Below are 19,672 nucleotides of genomic sequence, written 5' to 3'. Positions count from 1 at the left end.
TGATTTTAGTACAGTTATTATTTTACAAGATGTTGTTAAGGCCATCCTGTGATGTGACATTTCATCAGGACATGATTTATGGATAATGACATAGGACAGAAAGCATGAAGATAGAAATGAAAAAAGGAAAGATAACAGACATTGTACCTTTGTTCCACATAACTGAACTCTAATATCTCAGTAGACTGTCACCAAAATTCAGACATTGGAAAGAAGCTCCTGCATACACAACATGATAGTCAATGTAGAATACACTAGAAGTCTTCAAAATACCTTTAGAAATAACAGGTGTGTATCAATTAGGTTATATATCACATGATTCCACTTATACATCATTTCTGGAAATCTTAAAAGGTATGTCTCTATTGAAATTTAGGGGAAAGGAGGAACTGATGGTGTTGTGTTTGTGCCATGACTGTCATGGCATCTAGTTTCATTTATTTTTGTGTTATAATTCAATCATATATGCATAAAAAAGTCAATTTTGGTGTATTTAAATGTTTAGGTTTTTTTCAATTCAAAGTAAGCTTTGTAACAAAAGCTGGCTTTATGTGCTGTTTTGTCACCAATGAAAGTTTTGGTGATAATATGTCCTACATTTTTGTCTCTAGATCTGTAGCTAGCAGCTGCATGTAATTCACAAGCACTTGAGATATAAACACAGAACTGAATATCTTGTCTAATTACAATGAACTTCATCTCATTACCTAGTACCCTTCATCCCTATACCTAGTAGCTCCTACAGTGGGCAGAGCAACCACAGGGTACCAGCCTGTCTATATTGTGTCTCAAAGCTTACCTGAGATGTGCTGACACACAGGCTAGAGTACCCAAAATGAGAGGAAAATTAAAATCTGTTATGTGTGTGTTTACTGAGAATGCAGTAATTTAAAAGTTATAGCAGATTTATAGACTCAATGAGGATTTTCTGAGATTCTTCCAGGCTGGGAAGATGGTTCCACTGATAAAACTCCTACCACACAAGCACGAGGACTTCAGTTCGGATGCCCAACACCCAAGTAAAAGTCAAGCATCCAACAAGTTTCTGTAAGCCCAGTACTGGTGAGGAGGGCGGCAGGACCAGGTCAGTCCATGGAGTGCGGTGGTTAGCCCGTCTAGCTCGTTAGTGGACTCCCAATTCAGTAAGAGATCAAAAGTACCCACCAAAACAATTTAAAAGATGAAGAATTTAGCTTGTCTCATGATTTCACTCAGCTCTGTTGCCTTCCAGCCTTTGTAGCGTGGGACAGAACATCATGAGAAGAGCATTTGGTGAAGCAAAATGACCCACCTCCCTGTGAATGGAAGACAGAGTGTGGGAGGACGAATCGGAAGGAAACAAGATGTTTATCTTTCCAGGGCACTACCAGTGACCTACTTACCTTTCCCAATTAGGTTTCACCTCCTACTTTCCTCCCCAAATAGCACCTCTTGCTAGAGACCAAACCTTTAGCACATGAACCTGTGAGAGATCCTTCACATTCAGATCCTCACACCTTAATGTGTTTTTACTTAACTCACCTCATTCATGTAGCTTGTATTCAGCAATACTATCCATGACATTGTAGGTTTGATGTATTAGTTATATTTTGTTAACACACTAAATAAGTATCTATACACAAATTATCAAAAAACAAAAACAACAAAGAAAAAGTAAACAATGAAATACTATGAAACTATTAGTTTAGATGCAAGAACTTATATTCTTTAAAATTTTGTATATTTATCCATTTCAAATGTATGAGTCACAACCTATGCATTCCTGCCTTGTGTCCTCTGAGGTTAGAAAATGGTGTCAGATCATCTAGAGCAAGAGTCACATATGGCTATAGCTACCATGTAGGTGCTGGGAACTGAACCCAGATCTCCTGAAAGAACAAGTACTCTTAACTGTTGAGGCATCTCTCCAGCCCCTATACATTTCTATTTTATTTATTTTTTTACTTCTAAAGATTTATTTATTTTACAAATGTTTTGCCTGTGTGTATGTCTGTGTGCTACATGCATGCCTGGTGCCTACAGAGGGCAGAAGGAAGCGCTGAATTCCCCAGGAATGGAATTATGGGTGGTTGTAAAGTACCATGTGGGTGCTGAGAACTGAACCCAGCTCTTTGCAAGGGCAAGTGCTCATAACCACTGAGAGATATCTACCCTCCCTCTCTGCAATTTTAAAGGAAGGCCAATTTTAAAGCATCAGTAGGAGTTTGAAAAAATAAAATAGATGAAATCTCAGAGTTAAAAAAACTAATGGATAAAAAAATTCTCGAAAGAGAAATTAACACCTTAGATAGTAGAGGTAATTCAAGATCTAAATGACAGTTATTTCAGATAGTTACAGAAGAGAGAGAGAAAGAAGTCATCAAAGAAACAATAAAAGAACATTTCTGTAGTTGACAAGCATGCCAAGATCCAAAAGGTCTACTGAGTAACTAGCATTTTGATGCTCGCTGAAATAAAGAGGATATTATAAAAATCATCCAAAAGGAAAGAGAGAGGTAACGTGGTCAGAAAAGGTTAGACTAGTCACTACACAATATGTGGAGAGATGAGCTGCTGAATTTCAGTCAGGAGTCTATATATGGCCAGAGTATAAATATGGAAACATGCTTATTCCTTACATTGAAAGGTAGTGCTTCCCATGTATTCTTTCTCATGGAAACTATGAGTACATAATCCTACAGCAGGTGAGAATAAAAGAAAATGGAAGACAACATTCCAGGAAAGGGAAATTCACAGGAGATGAGGGAGGGACAGTCACACAACATTCTTCAAAACGACAAGAAAGCAAGAAGGTGGAGGGCCCTGGCAGGGAGGGCACATCGAAGAAAATGGAAAGATTAAATTACATGATATATTAGATGTTTCGGCAGTTTTGTGTGGAGAAATAAGGTAAGCACACAAAACTGCAACTGAAAAGCAAAGCAGGGCGATGCACAAGGAGGAAACCAGCGTCCTTATGTGAGTCTGCGGGGATAACCAGCGTCCTTATGTGAGTCTGCGGGGATAACCAGCGTCCTTATGTGAGTCTGCGGGGATAACCAGCGTCCTTATGTGAGTCTGCGGGGATAACCAGCGTCCTTATGTGAGTCTGCGGGGATAACCAGCGTCCTTATGTGAGTCTGTGGGGATAACCAGTGTCCTTATGTGAGTCTGCGGGTTACAATTCAGAAGTGCGATGGATCTGTGGTACCTATCAGAACAGGGAGAAAGGGAAACAGAATGAGGCCTACAGAGGTCTGACATCCTTACATAATACTGTAGAGGGTTGGCACACAGGATTTAAAATGGATACATCCAAGGAGAATACAAGCAAATGAATATAAAGACCAGAAGCAAAGGTTTGAAGAGATCAAAGTGGGCCATGGGCAGTAAGGGTTGAGGGGAGAAAGAGTAAGGCCCCAGTGCTTGGGAGATTTATTTAATTTAAGTATTATGACCAGATATTTTATGAACAGAAAAGGAAACATTTTAAAGGGAAAGGAGAAACCATGCTTGCTGGGCTGTACATCATACGGCAAAGATTTAGTTGGTGCGGGAAGCCATAAATTGGGGCACAACCATCTTTCTAAAGGCTTCTTTCCACACATACTACCCCCAGATGATATGACGATATTATGCAAGGGAAGAGAAGAAAATCCTTGCCAAGCCCCACCCTCCCTTTTGGGAAATTCTTGGCTCTGTTCACAATACTCGGTCTTTGTTCCATGGTGTTTGCCGGAGTGTGGCCATTTGGAGGTGAGATGTTTATTTTCCGTGATTAGACTGTTTCCTATGTCCCCACTCACCATACGAGTGCTGTCAGAAACTGCACAAGCCTCGGCACGCTTCCTTCAACACTGGTGTGGCAAGTCTTGACTACCAGTCATGCATAGCGTGCAGGCAATGAAAGCTTTGGAATGCTTTATGGACTGGTTCCGTGTTCTATGTCAGCCAGGTGAATGTGGCTAGGCATCCAGCAGGTGGGGAAACAAGTTTATTTTGTTACATAACTGTCTCTGTGTAACTTGTTCTACCTTTATTTGTCTCAAGACCCCAGTTCTGTGTAACTTAGACCGAGATGTCCCCCGAGTCCAGGAAGTCCTATGGAGATCCCATCTGTCCTGACACTGGCAACCAAAGAGCTATGCTGACCCCTTGTACAACCTTAACTGCGATGAAATCACTGCTGCTAACAGAATAAATTAGAGACGTCTGTTGTCATGGTTGCACACTGTTCGAATGTCCTTACATTTCTGTTCCTAGCAGATTTGGGGGTAGAGAGGCAAAGGTTTGTCTTTAGCCGATGATTTTTAAGAATCTGAAGCCAAAGAAAGAATATAAACCCACAATCACACATCTTGCCAGATGAGGTGTCATGTGGCTGAAGTCTCCAAGCACTTGGGAGCAGAGAAGCAGGAGGAAGGTAAATCCCAGGAGACCTTCGGCTACATAGTAAGACATTTTCTTCAAAAGCCATTTTTTTCTCTTCTCAATACAGGGCTTCTCTGTATAATCCTGGCTATTCTGGAACTCACTGTTTAGACCAGGCTGGCCTTGAACCCACAGAGATCCACCAAGCTCTGTCTTCCAAGTGATGGGAATAATCAGCATCACACATGCACCACCACCACATGGCAAGATATTTTCTTAAAAACCAAAAATATCTACAGGGTATGGTGGTACATGCTTTTGATTTCAGCTCTTGGGAAGCATAGGCAAGGGGATCTCTGTGAATTTGAGGCTAGATTGGTTTATATAGTGTGGTAGTTGAATAAATATGGCCCCCATAGACTCGCGCTTGAATGTTTTACCTATAGGGAATGACACTATTAGGAGGTGTGGCCTTGTTGGAGGAAGTGTGTCACTATTGAGGTGGACTTTGAGATTTTATATGCTCAAGATATGCCCAGTGTGGGACACAGTTCACTTCCTGTTGCTTGAGGATCAAGAAGTAGAACTCTCAGCTTCCTCTTGAGCGCCATGTCTGACTGCATGTTGTCATGCCTCCCACCATGATGATAATGAACTGCACCTCTGAATTGTAAGCCAGCCCTAATTAAATGTTTTCCTTTATAAGAGTTACCATGATCATGGTGTCTCTTCCTAGCAATAGAAATCCTAATTCTGACATATAGTGAGTTTTAGATCAACTAGGGGTAGTGTGAAATCTTATCTCAAAAACAAGCAAAAACCCAACAAATTTGATATCTTGATTCTTGGATGCACCACTGAGATGTTATTATTTTCCTTTATGAGAAGATGGGGGTACAACAGTTGGTAGTGCCATCATGGCTACAGGCTTCTCAGATTTAAAAATGAATATCAGCAATTACGCAGTTTGGGGGAGCTGGGTTTGGATACTGATGAATTGTCTTAACTAAAAAACTAAGTGTTTATCAATATGGCTTTACAGTTTTAAAAAATTTTATTCAGAAAATAACTTGTATATTTTCTTCAGGAACTCCTTGGACACATAGTAGGGTGTTCTTTCCCCCAAATAATGGAGTGTTAAACTAGCTCCCTTCCTCAGGTCAACTGATGGTTCTCTAAGACAGATTTTATCAAAGTATGACTTGGTCTAGAGACCACCACTTTCAGTGTGTGCGTCTCATCTAACCATTAACTCATGAATTTTACCATTTGACTCTCTATATTGAAAGGTCAGCCTTAAGCCCAAAACCAGATCTGAATCTCTAGTCCTATCCGCCCTTGGCCCTTTCCTTCTAAGAGCCGAAGAGTCTTCCAAAGTGGTGCTTTCTTTACAATAATAAGTTAATGATCTCAGTTTTGTTGATTCAGTCTGCCTGCCCTGCTCCTTTGGAGAGATGGCAAATGACAAACAGATGCAGGTTTTTACTTCACTCTTAGAACCTCAACTGTTGGCTTGGCAATCCTGTTCTCCAGTTATTCATTTGCATATTCATGCAAATGTTTTCGAGTTCTACTGTGAGGCCCGGGATAAAAGAGTCTTGGTTCCTCGTGTGTAGAAAAGGAGATACTTACCAACTAATCAGGAAAATATAACTGGCTATAAACAACCCAGCCAAAAGGAAAGGTGAGTGAAGGAAACGGAATAATTGTTGGCCCTGCTTTGAGAAGTAATTGTTGGCCCTGCTTTGAGAAGTCGACAAGGATTGGGCCATTAAGGCTGAGCTAAGATGAATCCAAATCTCTGAGTAAAGGAATAAACAGAAGGACTTCTTCAGTGGAAAAACTCATCCATTAGCCTAGAAAGCCAATAACATATTCTTCTCTTCCTCTTGCTTCAGGATCAGATAACTATTTTGTTTCTCCCCGATATTCGTCTCTCTCAAAAAGGAAAAAGAAAGCCAAATGTGTTTCAAATAAGAAGAGCACCAAAGAGAAAAACAAAGTTATGTCTCCCATTGTTAAGCCCTTTCTTTTTCTCTGAGCTCTTTTGCGCGCATGGTAAAAAAACAGTTGTGATGGAAATGAAAGAGGATAAAGCATTGCGGGCAGCTGCACACATTCTTCTAAAGCTCTGAAATAGCAGCAGGCCCCAAATTTTCAGTCCTCAGTATTTACTCAAGAGAAAGGATTTCCATATCGAGACAGTATATATACGAATATCTACAGCAGTGCTGTCCCTCCTTGGTCAAGCAGAAAACAACATAGGGTCAATCAACAGTAGAACAGATAAATAAGTGTGGTAAATTTAGCCAATTGGAAACCCAAACAACTAAGAAAATTAGTGGTCTATTACAATGGTTCTCAGCCTTCCCAGGGGTGTGACCCTTTAATACAGTTCCTCCTACTGTGATGAGCCCCAAACATAAGATTATTTCCGTTGCTACTTTATAACTGTAATTTTGCTACTGTTATGAATCATGATGTAAATATCTGTGTTTTCTGGTGGTCTTAGGCGACCCCTGTGAAAGGGTTGGTCAACCCCCAAAGGGGTCGTGACCTACAGGTTGAGAACCACTGATGTGTGTGTGTGTGTGTGTGTGTGTGTGTGTGTGTGTGTGCATGAGCATGCATGTGTGTATTCACAGATCTTACAAACACAATAATCTAAACATAAATAGATACATATTATATGGTTCCATTCATATGAGATTCTAGAAAAAGACAAAACTAATCTATCATGAAAACAGAAAGATCAGTGATTGCCTAGAATTTGAGTAAACAGGGCTGACTGCAATGGGTGAAGTGAAAATAGTAATAAATGTGTGTGTTAGTCTGTGCCTCTGGTTCCTGTCCCAGAGTTCCTAAAGCCCTTGCAACTTCCTGAAGACTGAGGCAGAACATCTTTCCCTCGCATAGTTCCCCTTTGACCTTGATTCCTAACTTCAAACTTCTAAAACCTTTATAATTTCCTGAGAGATGGGAGTGCTCAAATCCGTAGAATTTTCTGTTTGGCAAAAACACATTGTTTTCTAATGAGGTGACTCTAGATGAGACTGGATGGAGCAGTTCTCCAGAAATGAGCCACAGTCAAAAGCCTAGAGTTTTTCACCCCTGGCCCCTACGCACAACACACACACACACACACACACACACACACACACACACACACTTTCCAGAGAAAGGAGAAAACTGTAACTTGAGTTAGCAACCAGTCATGCTGTGTGATGAAGTCTCTGTGGAAAAACAACAACAACAACAACAACAAAAAACCAAACATTCCCGATCCATGGATTCTGAGTTGGGAAACATGTCCCCTGCCAGGAGAGTAGAGTGGCGGGCACACCCCAAACTCTGTGGAGATAAAAACTCCTGGTCTCAGAAATCCTTCAGGCCTGCCGTGTGGATCTCCTCATGGCTGCTCATCTGCACCCCATTGTGTCTCTTCATAACAAGCCACTGTAGCAAAATAATCCAGCAGAAAGAGGAGGTCATGGAGACCCTGAAGCACAGCCAGCCAGCCAGGTGCATCGGTAACAACATACGACTTCCAGTAAGATCTGAATGAAGAAAAGGGGCTGAGCCCTCAACTCATGGGAGCCGACACTGTCTCTAGGTAGACATGTCACAGTTGAGTTCGACTACAGAACACCCCGTTGGTTTGGTGTGTGTGGAGGGGCATCCATATACATCCGGTATTAGAAGGATTGCAATGAACGGCATTTAAGAGTGGCATCCGCGTGTTCATCGCTTTTCTATTTCTGTCCTAAAACACCATGACCAAAGCAGCCTATAAAAGAAAACACTGAAAAAAAAAAAAAGAGAAAACATTGAATTTGGGTTTCAGAGGGTTAGATTGAGGCCAGCCTGGGCTACACAAAAAGATTCTGCCTTAAAACATAACAAATATAAAATTCAGGGTGATGATTTGGTATGGTTGAATGTGAAATGTTCTCCATAGGCTCATGAACACTTGGCTCCTGCTAAAGGTGGCCCTTAAGGTGGTACCAGCTGGAAGAAGATGAGCTGCTGTGGGCAGGCCTTGAGATAAGAAAGCAGAGGCCCGGGAGGCAGGGTTGGTGGAAGCATTGGTGTGGCGCAGGACTCCCCGTCTGTGCGCTGTGCACCACCATACAGTTCGTGAACCGGGCAATGGGCTAGAGATTGAAACACAGAAATACAGAGAGAGACGGGTCATCCGTGATGCCAGAATGCCCCAATGAATGCCCCCTTTACTGTGTTCAGGGGCAGCTTATATAGGGATAGCCATGCCCCAGCCAAACCCACCAGAAACTACTCTCCCGCCATCAGGAACTCCTGAGGCTCTTGTGCTCAGAGCAGCTGCTGTAGGCACTCAGATCAAAGGAAAACCAATTGTATACAAGAAATTCAGGATCTGGGGTTTCACTGCTCCTAACACATTGGGCACTGTGCACTAGGAGCCTTGGAGTGCTGTAAGCTGAGTCTAAGAGGGCAGGCAGTCTTATCACAGTGTGGAAATGGAGAGCAGAATAAAGATACTAACAGGAACAGGGCTAGAAGCCACTTATGTCACATTCTAGCAGAGAATCTAGCAGCGTTCTGTCCATGCTCTGTGAATTTGAGGTTGAATTAAAAAGTAACAGATCAGTTTGTTGAGCAATGAAATGTCAACAGCAGCGAGCACTGAGGCTGTTGTCATAGTTACTGCTTACTACTGCTCTTCCCCAGGTCCAGAGTGAGAGAGATCCACAAGTGTACCGGAAAGAAACAAGATTTTGCGGTGAAAGGAGGGAGCTTTACACTGCAGAGAAGGAGGCTACAAAGGAGCTGCACTTGTTAATGAGATTAGCATCGTTAATAGGGCTGAAAAGATGGCTCATTCAGTAAAGAACTAGGCATATGAGCATGAGAACCTGAGTGTGTGCCCCCAGTACCCGCCTAAAAGGCAAGCGTAGGTGCACACATCTATAAACACAATGCTGATAGGTAGAGGCAGATGAGTCTCTGGAGCTCACTGGCTAGGCAATCTAGCTGAGTCACTAAAAAAAAATCCTTCCTTCAAAAACTAAGGTGGGGAGCAATAAAAGAGCTCAGCAGAGAAAGGTGCTCACATGTAAAGTTCAGCAGTTCTGAGTTCAATACTCAGAACCTGTGTAAAAGTAGAAGGAAAGAACTATTTCACAAAGTTGTCCTCTGTCATCCACATGTGTTCTGTGGTATACATTACACATATGCACACACACGTACTTACACATATATATAAAAAAGACACAGCACCAATAAAGCAAAACATTGTGTTCAGTACTGAGCTAACAGGAAAAGTACACTGAGGGCACAAAGCACATGGCAAGGAGTCCATATTAGGAAACCACAAAGTTATCTGAAAGGAGAGAACAGAAAAAACAGAATGTCACAGAAGGGAATCATTGTTTGAAAACAACCATGGAAATGGTGGTGGCCCACACGTTTAATTTAGCATTCAGGAGGCAGAGGCAGGTGGATCTCCGAGTTTGAGACCAACCTGGTCTATGAAGTGAGTTAAAGGACAGTCAAGCAGAGAAACCCTGTCTCAATAACCAAAGGAAAGAAAGAAAGAAAGAAAGAAAGAAAGAAAGAAAGAAAGAAAGAAAGAAGAGAAGAAAAGAGAAAAGAGAAGAAAAGAGAAAAGAACCATTGAGGCAATTCAAGGGGCCTAGCCACATATCACTCTGGCAGCAGAACTGGTCAGCGTTATCCACAGGTGAGGGTTTCTCTGCTGGTAGAGAAAAAAATGAAATGTTGGTAGGAAGAGAAAAGAATGAAAACTCGGTTGACTTCTTCAACCTGGATCAAACCTTCTAGAGAGTCTGGTACCAGGCATCTATTCCCAGAACATTTAAAAACAGTATAATTTGGGGGGAAAAGTTTCCTGGTATAAAACAATCAATCCCAGGTGCACACGAAAGCATAATTACGTTGAAGCTCAAGTCAGGGTACATGTCATTTCGTCCAAGAAGATGCAGTCTAGAGGTGTGCTGTGTGCATTAGCTTCATGTCCTAGGCAAGGACAAAGCCTGCTCTCTGTCATATAGTGAAGAGGTCATTTGGCCTATTAGCCACCTCTGGTCCTGGTTGTTGGAACCTGGAGGAGCCCCTGGCTGTATGGGTCATTTAGATTACTATCCACCTCGGTCTTGGTTGTAAGAGCTTGATATGGCCTGGCCCAACCGATGATGCAGATCACCAGGTAATTAATCACGTCCAATTCCTAGATTTAGGATGGAGGAACAGGTTTTATGTCCATTCCTTTGACAATCCTGTGTGCTAAAGATTCCTGATACTTTCTGGAGATCTGTGGGCACAAGGGCCTTCATGCTGTGCTCCCAACACAGAAGGTCCTGTGATGTGGGATCTCCCTCTGTATGCTGTGATTACCATTGATAAATAAAGAAAACTGCTTTGGACCTATAGCAGGGCAGAACTTAGTTAGGCATGGAAAGCTAGGCTGAATCTTGGGAAAAGGGCAGAGTCAGAGAGAAGCCATGTAGCCCTACCAGAAACAGACGCTGAAAGTTTATCGGGTAAACCACAGCCATGTGCTGATACACAGATTAATAGAAATGAGTTAAAGTAATATATAAAAGTTAGCTAATAAGAAGCTAGAGTTAATGGGTAAGCAATGATTTAATTAATACAGTTTCTGGGGCTGGAGAGATGGCTCAGAGGTTAAAGAGAACTGACTGCTATTCCGGAGGTCCTGAGTTCAATTCCCAGCAACCACATGATGGCTCATACCCATCTATAATGAGATCTGGTGCCTAGAACACTATATACATAATAAATAAATTAAAAAAAAATAATACAGTTTCTGTGTGACTATTTTGGGAGTCTGGGTGGCCGGGAAATGAACAAGCAGCCAAGCAGCCTCCTTCAAAGCTCCTGTCCTGGCTTTGCAAACACAAAAGATGCAAGATCAAAGGGGTCATTGGGTTTGTGCCACAGTTTCAGAGAGCCACTGAGAATAGGTAATATGTGGCAATATTGGAGTTACTGAGAGGCTATTTTTTGATGCAGTAAAGTCAACATTTCAATGGAGACCTGAAGATGTTGGAGATACAGAGATCCTGGAATGTCCACTAGGAAACACTGCTGTCACAGACTGGAGCCGGCCCCACAGAGAGGCTATCTGTTCTGAAGGTTACAGAGCTGGAGGCTGAGCTACCCACGCCCTTTGGAGCCCAGACTATTCCACCATGAGCTCTTTATGCATGCATGGAGCTCCAGGACCTGGTACTTGTTCTGCTGAGTTTTGGCATCATTTTAAACCAATCTTTCCTGGCTATGTCTCCATTCCTTCTTCTGGGAATGGATAGTTTGCCTAATGATATTGTGCTGGCTAGTTTTTATGTTAACTTGACACAAGCAAGGATCATCTGGGAAAAACAAATTATAATTGAGAATTCTTCCATTGTACTGGCCTGTAGGCAAGTCTGTAGGGCATTTTCTTCATTGATGAATGATGTGAGAGAGCCCAGCTTCGGATGCCACCTCTGGGCAGGTAATCCTGGATGGTGTGAGGAAGCAGGCTGAGAAAACCGTGAGCAAACTAGTAAGCAACACTCCTCCATGGCCTCTGCTCCAGTTCCTGCCTCCAGGTTCCTGCCCTGACTTTTGTTCAGTGATGGACTATTACTTAGATGCCTAAGATGAAATAAACACTTTCCTCCCCAAGTTTCTTTTAGTCGTGGCATTCATCGCAATAGAGGAAGCTAACTAATAGAAAAGCTAACTTAACCATTACAAACTGGAATCTTGATTTTTGATTTTATAGGGACTCATGATTAAAAGGTGGTCTTAAGTTTCAGAAGAAACTTCATACCTTGAAACGGTGTTGATGTTATTAAACATGATGGGACTTTGAAGCTGAACTGAAAGCATGTCGCCTTATGAGACAGACACAAGCCCAGGGGGGGTCAGGGCATAATGTTGGGGTTGTGAATATGAAATGTCTCCAATAGGCTCAAGTGATTGAATATTTGGTGCCAGCGTGAGATGGGTCTTGGTTTGATAGTCCATTTCTATTTTCTGTACCTTCCTGAATGTATATGAAATGTCCCACAGTTCTGCTTCAAGGCCTTTTCAATAAATCCTTCCCTAAGTTGTTCTGCCAGGGATTTGATATCAGCCATGAGAAAAACAAAACAAACAACAACAACCATGAATACTGGGACACTGCCCTCTGGGCACGCCATGGCTCTTTCCCATCTTGAAATCAGAGCAACTGTGATTATTACAGGAGACCCTCCGAAGATAGAGCCAGTTATAGTTTTTCATAGGAGGGGATGGAGAGGGTCATTAGATCTTCACCTGAGATTCCCACTACTCAGGCTGTATGTGATTCTGATCCAGTCATGTGCAGTCTAGGGCAATGCTGGATTATATAGGAAGTAGAAGGTTCACTGAGGGGAAAATCCAAGTTCACTCAGCTTCTGGAAGCTGTCTATGATGCAATATGTATCTCTGTTGGGTGGGACTTTCAGTGATTCTGTTGTTTGAGGGTCACCCATAGTCTTCTAAGTAACCCTTCTCACCCAAACTTCTCTAAGTAGGACTAATTTTTTTTAACCAAACTAGGCTAGGATGAAATTATTTCTTTGTTCTCTCACTGATGCCTTCTCAGTATTCAAATGACATTGTTCATGTCTCCCCAGGCAAAGCCATACATGTAACAGTGATGTGATGCTGGTTTATAATACTGTTTTAAGTAGGTCGTTATAGCAAGGCCTCTAGTGTAAGCGTATGATAAGGCGAAGAGCTGTGCCAGCTATCTGTTCTTAGACAGATATGAGTTAAATTATACTCATGAAAAAAATGGTTCAATTTCTTGCCTTCAGTTTAATGTTAGTAAATAATAACAACAACCAGTCTATGGCTGCTCCTAAGTATAATTAGAGCTCTTCGTCTAGGCAAAGTGAGAAATAAAAATATTAATGAGAGCTGAGGAGATGGCTCTGTGGTTAAAGTGCTTTCTGTGCAAGCATGAGGACCAGAGTTCTAATCCACAGAACCCACAATAAATTGCTAATCCTAACCCCAAGCTTAGTTGCACAAATTTTGTATTAGTGTTCATGATTCTTTGGGTTTATCACTTGATCCTTCTGTTTCATATAGAAATTGGCTGGAATAATTTGATACCTGGAAGGTCCAACATGAACTTGTCAGCAGGGGTATCAGTTGGTGTTGGTTGCTGCCAGGTAGCCTGACTAAAGCTGCCTTCCCATAGCTGTTCCCATTTCCTCCCATCAGGCAAAGGGGTCTGGAGAAGGAATGTTCCAAGAGGAAAGAAACAAAAACTTCCAACGCTCTCCAGGCCTCAGTTCAGAAGTCCCAGGTATGCAGCGCTCTATGAGCTGTGAGAGGTGAACCAACCCTGCAGGTGTGAGAGCAGCAGAGCTGACCCCTCCCCTCCCTGTCGGCCACGTGGTGGCCTAGGCGAGAGAAAGATGTCTCCCCCTCTCATCCATTGCCACCTGCAACAGTGTTACAAGAGTGGGAGAGCTTGCCCTGACCTTCAGTGGCTACAGCACATAAGAGAACAGGCTGTGCACTCCATCTGGGCAGCACACAAGAGCTGACCCTGACGCATAGGCAAGTTGGTCCTGAGGGTATGAGAGCAGCTACAACTTCCAGGACAAGATTCTCTCCCTCTCCCTCTCTCTCTCTCCCTCTCTCTCTCTCTCTCTCTCTCTCTCTCTCTCTCTCTCTCTCTTTTTTGTGTTTGTTTCTGTTTTGTTTGGGTTTTGTTTTTACTTTTAAATTTGGTTTTGGTCTTGGGGGTGGTAAGGGCAGAGGCCAATTCGAGGGGACAGGGAGATAAGTGGGATCAGAATGCATGATATAATCCACAAAGAATCAATAAAAGTTTTTTAAAAAGCTGAGAAGACAGATGTGATTTAAAGTAGGGGAAATAGAAGTCATATGTGTGATGGAGGATTCTCATTGGCTAATAAAGAAACTGCCTGGCCCATTTAATAGGCCCACCCTTAGGTGGGTGGAGTAGACAGAACAGGAAGAAGGAAGTGAGGTAGATGGCTCAGTCAGATGCCACACCTCTCCTAAGTTAGTCAGACTACGGTGCTTCTCCTCAGGGAGCCAGATGCGATGAAGCCAGCCGCCAGGTCAGACATGCTGAATCTTTCCCGGTAAGACACCACTCGTGGTGTTACACAGATTATTAGATATGGATTAGTCAAGATGTGAGTAAGAGGCTGGAACTAATGAGCCAGGCAGTATTTAAAAGAATATAGTTTGTGTGTTGTTATTTCGGGTGTAAAGCTAACCATGCGGGAGCCGGGTGGGATGAAAAGCAGGCCTGCCCGCAGCTCCACACTACAGTATGTGCTGACAGTCACAGTGGGGGATGAATTGAGTATGGCCATCTATATAAACTACCTAATGCATAGGTGCTCAGTAGACATGTGTAGCATGAAGGGGTGGATGGCATATCTGGCATTGACAGCCACTCAGGAAGAGAGTGGAGACAGGACAAAAATGCACATCTCTTGGCCTTTGCCTGGGTTGGTGAGAAGAGCTAGTCAAAGGTTTTGAACACATCGCTCAACTAGCTAGACTCAAACTGTTGCTCTGTCACCAACTATTGGATTTTAAGAGAGTCATGGAATCTTTAGGCACCTGTTCTTACCATTGAAAAACAAGGAGAGAGAGAAGGCATACATCATTGGGTTGCTGTGAGATTAAACCATGACAAGAGTCTGCGACATACTGAGAAGCATGTGTTAGGTGTTATAGTCTACCAATTTGGTTACCCTGCCTCTGCCAACACAGTGACCGATCATTAGCACCTATGTTGACTTCCCAGGGGACATTCAGATGTGTCTCCGGAATAAAAATACAATACAACCCCATGCTGGTTCTCAGGGAATGTAATTCCTTTATCAATCTCAGTAAACATTCCCCAAGCCTTCTCCAATTTAGTAGAGGCCTCTCCCATTCAAAGGGCATCTAGATTTCTAAGAAAAATAATTTAGAGCATACTTAGCATTAAAAATATCCTTAATATAAAAAGTATTGACTCATCCTTTTAACTTGAAAAGAAAACAACTTTTTTTTGGATGAAATTGTGAGCACATGTCAAATTTATGAGTTTTGATGTGGGGGAAGAGCTACAGCAGATCCACTCCAAGGATTTACATAGATGGATTTTTGCTTTGGGTCACCAGACCACAAAAAAAAAACAGAGACTTATTAATTATGAAAGCTCAGCCTATAACTTAGGTTTATCCCACTAGCTCTTATAACTTAAATTAACCCATTTATATTAATCTTTGTTATGTCTCATGGCTTTTTACCTCTCTTACACCTTGCTCCTCCTGTTTCCTCTCTGAGGTCTTTGGTATATATACCTACCCCCAACATTCCACACCTAGATTCATCTCTCCTTATATTCTCTGAGCTTGGAAGGCCCACCTAAGTTCTTACTGCCTAGCTATTCTTAGGAAGACATTTTATGGAGAAAGAAAATGGTCATGCAATCCTTTTCCCCTTTTTTGTCAGGAAAAGAAAAGTCTAGCTACAGATCTGTACATTCTTTACTGACCCGCATCTAGGGGATCAGTGACAGGTGGTCTCCATCCCATCTAGACCATCAGAAAATGGTTCATGCAACTTCTCAGGAATGATAATCTCTTCTTTGGAGGAATTCTGTGTATAACATAAAAATAAATTAATCACAAAAGATTTGAACTATTTTTTCCCACAAATGTATGCATTAAAAAAGATACTTTCTTAAATAAAAATATTCTTGTATAATGGTACATACTTATAATCTCAGCCCTTGAGAAGCTAAGACAAGAGAATCCCAAGGCCTAGGTCAACCTGCCATATACTAGTATCCTATCAAACAAACCAACAAAAACAAAAACAAAAAAAGCCAAATAAACACACTAGAGAACAAAAGGAAAAGAGAAAGGGGAATGATTTAAATGTTATTTGCTGTGATTATTTCTTAGTGATAAGGTTATGAAGAAATTTTATTTTCTTCTTTGTCTATATTTTAAATGTTCTTATATATCACTGCATCCTTTTTTAAAAATATTTATTTATTTATTATGTATACAATATTCTGTCTGTGTATATGCCTGCAGGCCAGAAGAGGGCACCAGACCCCATTACAGATGGTTGTGAGCCACCATGTGGTTGCTGGGAATTGAACTCAGGACCTTTGGAAGAGCAGGCAATGCTCTTAACCTCTGAGTCATCTCTCCAGCCCCTCACTGCATCCTTTTTATAACTCCAGGAATAAGAAAATATTTTTTTTTAATTTTCATTTAGGCAAAGAACTTTGTTTTGCAATTGAAAACAATTAATTATGAAAAACAAAGAACTTTCAAGCTTATCCATGACTGGTTAGCACAGTCTCCATTACAGCAGCGGCCTCTTCTGTTCGAGCCGCAGCTCTCCTGCTCCGTACCCTTCCTGCCAGGTCCGGGATTTCACCCACCCTGGCTCTATTCACTGAGGCAGGCTCACTCTTGGCATCCAGGAACTAATGCATCCTGCCTTGTCCTTATTGCTTGGCATGCCAGTGCTTCTTCAGTGCTGATGTCTAAGGATGGGGAAGAACCCCTGTGTGAGGGCTTATTTTGACTGCTGGTCACTAGATAGATGTCAACAGTGGAACAGGTATCTTGGCTCTTACAAGAATGGGCAAAAATGGAAGCTCTGCCTGCTCTCATGGTCACCAAGCTAGACAACTTTCCTACTAATTTGGACCCCATGTCTCAGCTCAGTGCAGCCGTCACAGCCCTCAACAGTGAAAGTGACTTTGCCTGGGCATAGGCAGAGGGAAATCAATGGAACTAAGTTGGGAGTTGATTTATGAAGACTGTATAGACCTGCCTGCAAAGCTACCTTGTGTTGCAGCAAAGGCCAACTGGAATCTTTACCATGAAGGCAGCAGCACTGGGGCCAATGGCTCTAAACTGGGCTGGTCCCACATTCTTACCAGCATGTGAGGCTATACTGATGCTCAGTCCACAGAACTTAAGCGTTTGTACCTCAGCATGCACAGTGACCATGAGGGTGTTAATGTAAGTGTAGCCAGTGCCCTCTCAGACCCTTACCTGTCCTTTGCAGCAACCACGAATGGGAAGCCAGGGCCTCTATGTGGACTAGCAAATCAGGAAGTGCTTGTCTGGCTAACACAACTACAGAAGGAAGTTGGCAAAGATGCGTCAAAGAGAAGTTATGAGACTGCATCTGAAATACATCAACTAAGGACAAGCTGTCCCAGGATATGGCCATACAGTACTGGGGGAAGACTGATCCATGATATTCCTGCCAGACAGAGGTTGCCCTGAAACATCTGCCTAATGACCCCATGCTAAAGCTGCTTGTTCAACTATACAAGATTGTGTCCAATATCCTCTTAGAGCAAGGGAAGGCCAAGAATCCTTGGCCCAGCATAGATGCTCACGGTGAGGTGCTGCTCCTGTACTATGGTGTAATGGAGATGAATTGTTACAGAGTCCTGTTCAGAGGGCCGAGGGTACTGGGTGCTGGTACAACACAATCCGGAGCAGAGCCCTACGCTTCCCTCTAGAAAGGCCCAAGTCCATGGCACAGATGGTCTGATGAAGTCTGTGGAGTCTAAAGTCAGGGTAAAATGGGAAATTGAGGGAAACTATAAGAAAATGAGGACACTTAAAAATAAGGGATAATTCTGTTTCAGGGGCCTTTAAGATTTAACATTAAATTGTACCTGAGGCACTGAGAGTACATTTGAAATTAAACTATAAATAAAGACGTAATAGATGAAAAGCAACCCCTTCTTCCCTCACCATCTCATGTCCCCTAGCTGGTGTGAGTTGCCCACTAACCATAGGATGACCAGGACTAAAGTATGTGGTCAGGGATAGACCTGGTCACCACCATCTCCGGAGTGAGAGGCTGGCTCCTCTTCATTAGGTCAAAGCAGGTTATAGGAAAGCTGCCGCCCATCTGGGAAGCTTCTGCTTCTACTCACTCCATCAGCGTCTAAAACAGTTAGGTCAGGGCCAGACCCCTTTTGCTTATGTAGCATGTCAGCTGTGTCGAAGGGCCTTTTCCGGTGTGCACAAGCACCTCCTGGCAAGATCTCTTGTTTAGTTGGAAACACCATGGCAACTTTTGATGCTGCTTGGTGACCATAAATGGCATGGTATTTATTGTGACCGGTACTCAGCATTTGATTCTATTTCTCTCTTTAAATTATACCTGATGGCTCCTTGGCCTTGAGAGGGAGGGAGGTATGGGTGGAGGGGAGGGGAGGGAAGGGGGAGAAGGAGGGGAGGGAAGGGGGGAGAGAGGAGGGCGAGGGCGGGGGGAGGAGGAGGGAAGGAGATGGAAATTTTTAAATATAAAAAAAATAAACCATGAGAAAAAAAAAAAAAGAAAATCCCAGTGAATATCTCAAGCTCTAGATAACACTGAAGATGACATAGTTTGTTGTGCCTATACATACATGCCCATGAAAAAATTTAATTTATAAGTTATGTACAATAAAATATTGATACAATAATTATTACATAGAACAATTTCTAATGTACTATTCTAATGTCTACTTGAGCTGGAGAGAGCCTTAGTAACAGGAAGGGATGTTTCTGTCAGGAATCACAGAGCGACTGCTGTATACATGAAACAGTACTCTCTTATTTATTGTGTTGTTTACTTTGTTTTCTTTCCTAAACTAAATTAAAATACTGAGTTTTAAAATCTTATCCAAGTGAGCAAGTAAAAAGATGCATTTTGACTGATACTTTTCTGACCCATGCGATCAATTAGTAGTGGTAGAAAATGCAGCTTTATCAAATAAAAACGTTATCATTCCCTGCTTTTGTATTGTTTTCTGCTACAGGCTTTTCCATGGTCTATCTCCATAAGCCTAGAGTCATCTCAATGCCAAATCTTCAGAATTTTTTCAGTTATTCTAGTGAGATCTTACACTTACCTATCTTTATTCAATAAATAGTTACTTAACCCTTATTCTGTGACAAACACTCTAGACAGGACGAGAAACAAGGGTAGGCTCCAGCTTTATTAAATTTATAATGTAAAGGACAGAAAATGGGCAGGCTAATAAAAAATGTCAAAAAGCTGTAGGTGCTGTGTTAAAAAAAATTAAACAGAGTTATGAAACAGAGGGAGCGCATGTGTGGATCCAGTTCAGCTCACTGTGTTCTGAAGGCTGTTCAGCTGGGGACAGGTAAGCAAAGGCCTGAGTGGCTGAAAAGCAATGGGAACGTCAGTCTAAGCAGATGGAATGACAAGTGAAAACAATCCTAAGCCATCAATAAGCTGAGTGCAT

General features: G+C 42.2%; 1 pseudogene; it reads left to right on the top strand.

Moving 5' to 3' along the window:
- The first annotated feature begins 7,564 nt into the window (after window positions 1-7,564).
- Window positions 7,565-18,047, top strand: LOC119815180 (annotated as a pseudogene).
- The last annotated feature ends 1,625 nt before the right edge of the window (window positions 18,048-19,672 follow it).

This window comes from Arvicola amphibius, chromosome 5 (assembly GCF_903992535.2).
Source record: "Arvicola amphibius chromosome 5, mArvAmp1.2, whole genome shotgun sequence".
Classification (NCBI taxonomy): domain Eukaryota; kingdom Metazoa; phylum Chordata; class Mammalia; order Rodentia; family Cricetidae; genus Arvicola; species Arvicola amphibius.
Note: the sequence above shows the minus strand (reverse complement) of the source record. Positions and strands in the feature narration are given on the sequence as shown.